We start from the raw sequence: 9,594 nt of genomic DNA, 5'->3' as shown, positions 1-9,594 counted from the left end.
TATTAATTAATTCATGAAGGTGGAGCTCTCACGACCTAAATACTTCCCCAAAAGCTCCACCTCCCGACACTGCATTAGGGATTAAACTTCCAACACATGAATGTTGGGGGTATATTCAGACCCTATCAGGGAGCAAATATGAAAGGGAGGCATGGCTGAGGACCACAGAAAAATGCCAGTGAATGCCAAAGCCAGAAGTTCCATGCCTATCAGAGTGGGGTTTGGGTATGGAGTGAGGAGGAAAGCTGCCGGAGCTCAGCTTTCTCAACCTGATGGGATTGGACACTGACATGCTCCAGAAATTGCTAAAACCAGAATTGATGCTGCTTCTCTCAAGGACTGAGAGAAGGAAACACCTGGAATCTCTCAGCTTTGCCACAGCTGGGGGAAAAGTTAGCATTAACTGAAAAGAAAATATTCTAAGAATGGAATAAAATATAGGGAATAGACAATCTTTAGGCTGCTTCTATATGTCATGAGGGTATTCTGCCCTATCATATAATGATAGACACTGACTATAAATTCGCTACAACAATGGGTAATAAAACAAATGTTCACAAATACAGGACTTTGAGTTTAATGTATGTGTTGCTATTGTTATCGCTGTTTTAATCAAACAACCAGTAGTAATAGTTATACAATGGGAGGCTTTCTCCTTAAAATGATGGATAGGATAAAAATACCCAAGAAAAATTGTCCCTAAGACCTAAAGGTTTTGGTGATAGGTGATTTAAAATGATTTACCAATGTGGTTCTAGTTATTATTGTTGAATAACAAACTAGCCCCCAAACTCAGTGGCACAATATAACTACCTCATTATATTCACAGATTCTGTGGGTCAGGAATCCAGACAGGAAATAGCAGAAATGGCTCCTTGATGTCTGGGGCCTCACAGTCCAACTCTGGGGGTTTCTCAATGGCTTGGGGGCTAGAATCATCTGGAGGCTTTTTCTCTCATATGTTTGACAGTCGATCAGACCTCAGCTGAGCTCTCAGCTTAAACACCTGCATATGGCCTCTCCATGGGGCCTGGTTTGTGTTAGGTTCTAAGAGCAAGCGTAGAACATGGTGAATATGAAGGGCATTTGCTAATCTAGGCTCAAAATTCACATAGCATCACTTCTGCTCTATTGAGGAAGCCACAAAATTCTGCCAAGCTTTAAGTGGAAGGGACGTAGACCCCATGACTCACTGAAGGAATATCTGGTTCACACATGGGATGAAGGATGGTGTGGCTGTCTTTGGAAAACACAGCCTATCACAAAGGCCCATTCCTTTTTTAATGATTCAATGTCTGGGGTCATCATAACTAGCATCCTTCTTGGCACTAGACCCTCACCTCATTGGCATCATCCTGGACACGAGGAGAGACCTCCGACAGAACTCATTCTAAAAGAGAATGCTGGGCTGGAGACTGAGTAGCGGGAATCCCAGATCCAGGTCTGCCGTAACTCGCTGAACCTTAGCTCCTCAAATACAAAGTTTTAGGGGTCTAAGATATTAAGATCACTGCTCTTATTATTAGGGAAAGAAACTTGCTCCTTGGGCATTAAGCTAGATTCCCAAACCCCAGCCAAGGTGGTCTTTATACCAATTGTTTCATGCCATCTTTCTAAAAGAACATCTCCTTGCTCTGGCCCTGGTGAGAGCAGTTCTATGTGCTTCTTGACCCACCTCCCCACCCACTACCAGTACAGCTACTTGTACGAGGGAATCTGGAATTGCCAATGAGAGGCAAATTAGGTGGGGCTCAGTGTTGGAGTGGGTGGTGTGTTGAGCCATTTCCTACCATATGCCACTGATGCTAGAAGGCTGCTTTGCAGAAAGACAGAAGTAAGGCCTTTGTGAAGACACAGAGTCCATGGTGTGTGTGTGTGTGTGTGTGTGTGTGTGTGTGTGTGTAGAGCAATCACCTGGGTGAGAGAAAAGGTGAGAGCACAACAGTGAGGAAGGTGGGGTGAGTGACATTGCTCATGATTTCAGCCTCTTGTAACACCTGCTGTGCTTCATCCACTTTAGTTCTAAGACATCCCTGCCATTTCCAGAGAATTTCCCATTTACTTGAGATGTATAAATGAGATTCTATCCTTTTCAACAAATCATCCCTGACCAAGATGCATATTCTAACCTCATATACAGTGAACTTGATATTATAATCCAGATAACACTCATCCAACTCAGAAAAATTCTCCACCCAATCCTCACCAGTCACAGCCTGGTGCCCACATTGTAAAATCCTTGATGCGTCTCAGCCTGCAATTTATTGTTCTTTGAAGATATAGAAAACAGAAGACAAGTTGTAAATATTTGGTCCTTTAACAAATCTTAGAGAGAGTTTAAAGACCAACCTCCTCATATTTCAGAGAAGGAAACTGCGTGTAGAGAGGGGAAGTGACTTGCCCAAGGTTGTCTATTAGTTAATGGTGGAGCTCAGATGAAAATCAGGTCTCATTGTCATTTCAGCCCCTGCCTGACTTCAAATCAGCTACAGCTACCAGGGAGAAAGCAGTTGATTGAGCAATCAGATTTATGTTTTGCATTTACATTGGTATTCTCTACACCTCTATTTGTTCTCATGGGAGTCAGAATCCATAGTGAGATGTTAACTGCCAGCAGCGATAGACAGATTGGTTATCACCCTGATGCGGGGAGTGGGGAGCAGTGAGAGTGGGGAGAATAGAATAATTTCATTTTAGGGGTCAAATTAAATTTGTGCAAGCGTAGCATGCTTCTGAAAACTCTAGCAACACAGCCTAGGTTCTAACATGCACCAACATTGAAATCACTTGTGGACCTTCCCAGTGAGGGAAGGGAATTGATAATAATGTCACTTTGAGGCCACTTCTATTTCCATGACTCTTGATTATATTGCACCAAAAAGGCAAAAATGTTTCTTTTCAACCTTTTATTCTGGAATATTTTAAACACATATAAAAATGGGCAAATTAGTGTAATGGATCTCCAGATGATTTTTTAAAAGCTTTATTGATGTATAATCAATGTGCAATAACTTTTGCACATATTTAAAGTGTACAATTAGAAAAGTTTTGACATACACACAATTGTGAAACCAGCAATAGTCACGATAATGAACATGTTTGTTACCCTCCCCCTCACATTTTCTCAGATCCCTTTGTAATCTCTTTCTCTGGCAACTCCCTATGGTCTCTTTTCCTCTTCGGTATCCCTCTTCTCCCTGTCTGCAGGTAACTGCGATCTGCTCTCTGTCACTGTAAGTTAGCTTACATTTTAAAGAGGTGGATATAAATGGAATCATATAGTGTGTACTCATTTTAATGTCTGATTTATTTCACCAAGCATAGTTATTTTGAGATTCATCCGTGTCGTTTCATGTGCCTGGCTCATTTCTTGTTTACTGATGAGTAGTATTCCATTGTATGAATATGCCAAAGTGTGTTTGTGCATTTACCTACTGATGATCATTTGCATTGTTTCCAGGTTTTGGCTACTAAAGTTGCTATGAATATTTGAGCATAAGTCTTTGTGGGGATGTATGGTTTCTTTTCTCTTGGGTAAATACGGGAGTGGAATAACTGAATCACATGTTAAGAATATGTGTAACTTTTTAAGAAACTGCCAAACTGTCTTCCAAAGTGATGATACTGGCCAGGCATGGTGGCTCATGCCTATAATCCCAGCACTTTGGGAGGCAGAGGTGGGCGGATCACCCGAGGTCAGGGGTTCAAGACCAGCCTGGCCGACATGGTAAAACCTCGTCTCCACTAAAAATAAAAAATTAGCTGGACATGGTGGCTGGCGCCTGTAATTCCAGCTACTTGGGAGGCTGAGACAGGAGAATCGCTTGAACCTAGGAGGCAGAGGTTACAGTGAGCCAAGATTGTGCCACTGCACTCCAGCCTGGGCGACAGAGTGACTGTCTCAAAAAATCAAACAAACAAACAAAAAACCCCAAAGTGATGATACCATTTTACAGTCCCAATGAATGAGTTCCTCGATATTCTCACCAACATTTGGTATCATCAGCTTTTAAAATTTTAGCCATTCTAATGGGTACATACTGTTAATTCATTGTGATACTTATTTTCAGTTTCATAATGATGAATCATGCTGAATATTTTTCTATGTGTTTATCTGACATTCATATATCTTCTTTTATAAATCATGTATTCAAATCTTTTGCCCATTTAATTTTTTTTTTTACTGTTTACTTTTAATTGCTATAGATTTGGATTCAATTATTTATCAGATACATACTTTGCAAATATTTCTACCAGTCTGTGGCTTGTATTTTATTATCTTAATTGTGTCCTTTGAAGAGAAAGAATTTTAATTTTAATAAAGTTTAATTTATTACTTTTTTCTCTTATGAATCATAATTTTGATATTATATTTAAGATATCTTTGCCTAACTCAAAATCATGAAGATTTTTTGCTATGTCTTATTTTGTAATTTGTATCATGTTAGATTTTCCATTTAGGTTCAGAATTCATTTTAATTCATTCTTGTGTATAGTAAAAAGTATGGATTAAAATATATCTTCCTAGCATATCCAATCATTCCAATACCATTTGTTGGCAAGACTATTCTTTCTCCAGTGAATTGACTTTGCACTTCAAAAAATGACCTTGGGAGGGTCAAGGAGAAGATTATATTCGATCATTACTTTATTTTATTTATTTATTTATTTTTTATGAGACGGAGTTTCACTCTTGTTACCCAGGCTGGAGTGCAATGGCATGAGCTCGGCTCACTGCAACCTCCGCCTCTTGGGTTCAGGCAATTCTGCCTCAGCCTCCTGAGTAGTTGGGATTACAAGCACGTGCTTCCATGCCCAGCTAATTTTTTGTATTTTTAGTAGAGACGGGGTTTCACCATGTTGACCAGGATGGTCTCGATCTCTTGACCTCGTGATCCACCCACCTCGGACTCCCAAAGTGCTGGGATTACAGGCTTGAGCCACCGTGCCCGGCTCGATCATTACTTTAAAGAATAACTTGGATTGTAACATTCGGGTGAAAGGAAAAGTCAATGGCCAGATTAGATAGTGCAGGATTCACAGGGCAATACTGTTCAGATTCATCTCCTTTCACATCCCCAACTCCAAATGCCTTGATATAAGACCAACTAAACCAAATGGTAGCTTGTGTTCTGTAGGAAACATGCTCTCTCTAAGGTGGAAGACTTAGCAGTCCTATTCCTTCTACCTGGAATCGCCTTTTTACTTCCCTCAACTATACTTTCCTCAGCTATTCTGAATAGTCTCTTGGGACTTAGCTTTTGAGAAGCATTCATCAAACCCAACTCTGTGTACCCATAAGACATGCTGCTAACTAGTTTTGGTTACATAACTTTCAGGAGCTAGTGTGAAATAAAATGGCAGGCCCTTGTTCAATAGTAGGGGAAGAAGTCTATTAAAGATACTAAAATACAAAACGTTATCCTTTCTTCCATGATCTCTCTCTTGACTTGTATATTTATTTGCTATTTATTTTCTATTTAATGTCATCCTGAGTTTGCTCCTTTCTGCCCGTGGATGCCGCCGAAGAGGCATCGTTAAAGTCTCTCTTCTCCCTGTGATCATGTCTAAGTCAGAGTCTCCTAAAGAGCCAGAACAGCTGAGGAAGCTCTTCATTGGAGGGTTGAGCTTTGAAACAACCGATGAGAGCCTGAGGAGCCATTCTGAGCAATGGGGAATGCTCACAGACTGTGTGGTAATGAGAGATCCAAACACCAAGCGCTGCAGGGGCTTTGGGTTCATCACGTACACATCTGTGGAGGAGGTGGATGCAGCCTTGAATGCAAGGCCACACAATGTGGATGGAAGAGTTGTGGAACCAAAGAGAGCTGTCTCAAGAGAAGATTCTCAAAGACCAGGTGCCCACTTAACTGTGAAAAAGATATTCGTTGGTGGCATTAAAGAAGACACTGAAGAACATCACCTAAGAGATTATTTTGAACAGTATGGAAAAATTGAAGTGATTGAAATCATGACTGACAGAGGCAGTGGCAAGAAAAGGGGCTTTGCCTTTGTAACCTTTGATGACCATGACTCCGTGGATAAGATTGTCATTCAGAAATTTCATACTGTGAATGGCCACAACTGTGAAGTTAGGAAAGCCCTGTCAAAGCAAGAGATGGCTAGTGCTTCATCCAGCCAAAGAGATCAAAGTGGTTCTGGAAACTTTGGTGGTGGTCGTGGAGGTGGTTTTGGTGGGAATGACAACTTTGGTTGTGGAGGAAACTTCAGTGGTCGTGGTGGCTTTGGTGGCAGCCATGGTGGTGGTGGATATGGTGGCAGTGGGAATGGCTATGATAGATTTGGTAATGATGGTGATTATGGAGGAGGCGGCCCTGGTTACTCTGGAGGAAGCAGAGGCTATGGAAGTGGTGGTCAGGGTTATGGAAACCAGGGCAGTGGCCATGGTGGGAGTGGCAGCTATGACAGCTATAACAATGGAGGCGGAGGTGGTTTTGGCGGTGGTAGTGGAGGCAATTTTGGAGGTGGAGGTGGTGGAAGCTACAATGATTTTGGCAGTTACAGCAATCAGTCTTCAAATTTTGGACCCATGAAGGGAGGAAACTGGAGGCAGAAGCTCTGGCCCCTATGGTGGTGGCGGCCAATACTTTGCCAAACCAAGAAACCAAGGTGGCTATGGTGGTTCCAGTAGCAGCAGTAGCTATGGCGGTGGCAGAAGATTTTAATTAGGAAACAAAGCTTAGCAGGAGAGGAGAGCCAGAGAAGTGACGGGGAAGCTACAGGTTACAACAGATTTGTGAACTCAGCCAAGCACAGTGGCGGCAGGGCCCAGCTGCTACAAAGAAGACATGATTTAGACAAATACTCATGCGTATGGGCAAAAAACTCGAGGACTGTATTTGCGACTAATTGTATAACAGGTTATTTTAGTTTCTGTTCTGTGGAAAATGTCATCCTAAGTAAAGAAAAAATAAAATGTTAAATTGTTAGCATGAATTTTACCATTCACCTCTATACTGTGAAATGCCAGTTTAGTTAAGAGCATTAATCTCATACGTAGAATTAGCTAAATAACAGAATTCTTGTTTCATAGCTTGTACATGCAATATTTTGTTCTTCCCAGACAGTGAAAAATATGCACAAAACTAACTTAACGTTTTAAAATTTCATTTATTGATGAAGAAATATTTCACCAGTACTTTCTACCTCCAGCTTACTGATGAGTAAGGAAGGAATAAACAAAAAGGACTGTGAGTTGCCCTATGTTTTCCTTTCTTTCTGTGTCATCATTTTAAACATAAATGGTTGGCTAATATGAGAAAGTAATACAAACTTTAAAAAAAGAATATAATAGTGTTTCTTGGTCATACATGTTTGTTAGAATACCATTGTTTTCCTTCTGTGTTTGAAACAAGTTCTGGTTTGAACATTAAGTGTGGCCTCTTGGGCTGTCAGCTGTCCCTCTCCCCTCTAAAGCACATAAGGAAGTAACTCTGTTACCTTGTACTCATTTTAGCCTCACTGAGCTCTCATGCACTGTGGGTCCACTGGAATTATTTGGTTACAGAGCATCGTAAATGCTACCTGCAAATTGTGTGGCAAGAAACAGTGAACACGCGTGTCACATGTATCTCCTCTGGTAAAACACATGCTCTTTTATGAAATGCGAGTTTGAAGAGAAAATTACTAAGATTTTCAAGGCAATAACTGCATATAACCAGGGTCCTTCTTAGTGTGGAGTCCTTTTTGACTGCACAGATGGCATACCTGTTACACCAGCTCTGGTGCTAACTCGAATAATTTATCACTGTATCATAAATGCCAGATGTCATGGTTGAGTTGTTAGGAAGCTGTATGAGTCAGGATTCTCCAGGGAAACAGAACAAATAGGACACACACACACACACACACACACACACACACACACACACACACACAGAAAAGAGAGAGAGTGCAGAGATGCAGGGGGTAGATTTTTTTCCAAGGAATGTGCTCATGTGATTGTGGGGGCTGGGGCTTGCAAGTTTAAAATCTGCAGAGCAGGCCAACAGGTTGGAGACCCAGGGAAGAGTTGATTTTGCAGTCTTAAGGCTGAAGGCAATCTAGAGGTAGAATTCTTTCTTCCTTGGGAAACTTCAGCCTTTTTTTTGTAAAGCCTTCAACTGGTTGTATGAACCCACTCATATTATGGAGGGTAATCTGCTTTATTCAAATTCTACCATCTTAAATGTTAATCACTTAAAAAATACCTTCACAGCAACATTTAGACTGATGTTTGACCCAAAACTGGCAACCATAACCTAGACAAATTGACACATAAAATTAAGTATTATAGAAGTAGGCTGTGAGGCCAGGCGCCGTGGCTCAAACTTGTAATCCCAGCACTTTGGGAGGCCGAGGCGGGTGCATCACAAGGTCGAGAGATCGAGACCATCCTGGTCAACATGGTGAAACCCCGTCTCTACTAAAAATACAAAAAATTAGCTGGGCATGGTGGCACGTGCCTGTAATCCCAGCTACTCAGGAGGCTGAGGCAGGAGAATTGCCTGAGCCCAGGAGGCGGAGCTTGCGGTGAGCCGAGATCGCGCCATTGCACTCCAGCCTGGGTAACAAGAGCGAAACTCCGTCTCAAAAAAAAAAAAAAAAAAAGAAGTAGGCTGTGAGATAGATATCAGTGTGTAAAAAGTTTATTAAGGAGTTCTCCAGGGCCAATATTTGAGGAAGGGAAAGGAAGAGAAGGGAGCAGTATTGGGCAGAGGGGAAGCTGAGCTGCGATGCAGTCCCAATGTCAGCCAGATCTACGAGGAATTCTGCAGAGAAGTGACAGTTCACATTTGTCCCAGTTGGGGGAAAAGGACTGGGCCTTTTTATGGGCATTTCAATCAGTTATTGGATATGAATTCCCCATATCCAGAAAAAGAGTGTGGCCTTGGGCAAGGTGACTTTCTTCAGCCCAGGCATTCCCTCTAAGACGCTCATAGCACTTCCAGCATGTGGGGGAATAAGACCTTTCACACCAGAGAGGGATCAGAGTGCCATATCACAGCATGTGCCACTCTGAGCCTCCCCTTCTGGTTATCTTTCCCAGACCTACATGAGCATCAGGATCTTAGTATGTTTTCTCTGTACTTCTTACACACAGCCCATTGTCTGGCACATAGTAGGCACTCAACAAACCTTTGTTGAATTAATCAACAAAGATACTGAGCAAAAACTAATTTTCTCTCAAAAAAAGCAGATTCTGATAAAGATCCGAATGGCCATGAATCCTTATGGAGCTTTTCACAATTCCTGCAGCTCTTCCACATTTATCCCATTTAAACTTCACAACAACCTCCTGAAGTAGGAATGACTGTTCTTATCTTTCTAGATAAAGAAACTGATGTTCAGAGAACTAAGCTGTTTCTCCTAGAGTTACAGAGTTAATGAATGGGTTTTTCAGGATTTTGTTTGCTACAGCTTAGAGTGATCGCATTATGTTGCCTAAATGTGCCCCATCCTTTTTACCTAAAACATGGCCATCATGGTCATGCTGTAAGGATCCAGTGAATAACAAATACTCTACCTTTGTTTAGCTGCCTGAAGGATGCTGCTGACCTGTTCTTCCAGTACCAGCATGAATTAAGGGAGATC

The 9,594-nt window shown here is 41.6% G+C and overlaps 1 pseudogene; it reads left to right on the top strand.

Annotated features, from left to right (window-relative positions):
- Positions 1-5,563: 5,563 nt before the first annotated feature.
- Positions 5,564-6,715, top strand: LOC101046804 (heterogeneous nuclear ribonucleoprotein A1 pseudogene; annotated as a pseudogene).
- The last annotated feature ends 2,879 nt before the right edge of the window (positions 6,716-9,594 follow it).

Source organism: Saimiri boliviensis, chromosome 9 (genome assembly GCF_048565385.1).
Source record: "Saimiri boliviensis isolate mSaiBol1 chromosome 9, mSaiBol1.pri, whole genome shotgun sequence".
Lineage (NCBI taxonomy): Eukaryota > Metazoa > Chordata > Mammalia > Primates > Cebidae > Saimiri > Saimiri boliviensis.
Note: the sequence above shows the minus strand (reverse complement) of the source record. Positions and strands in the feature narration are given on the sequence as shown.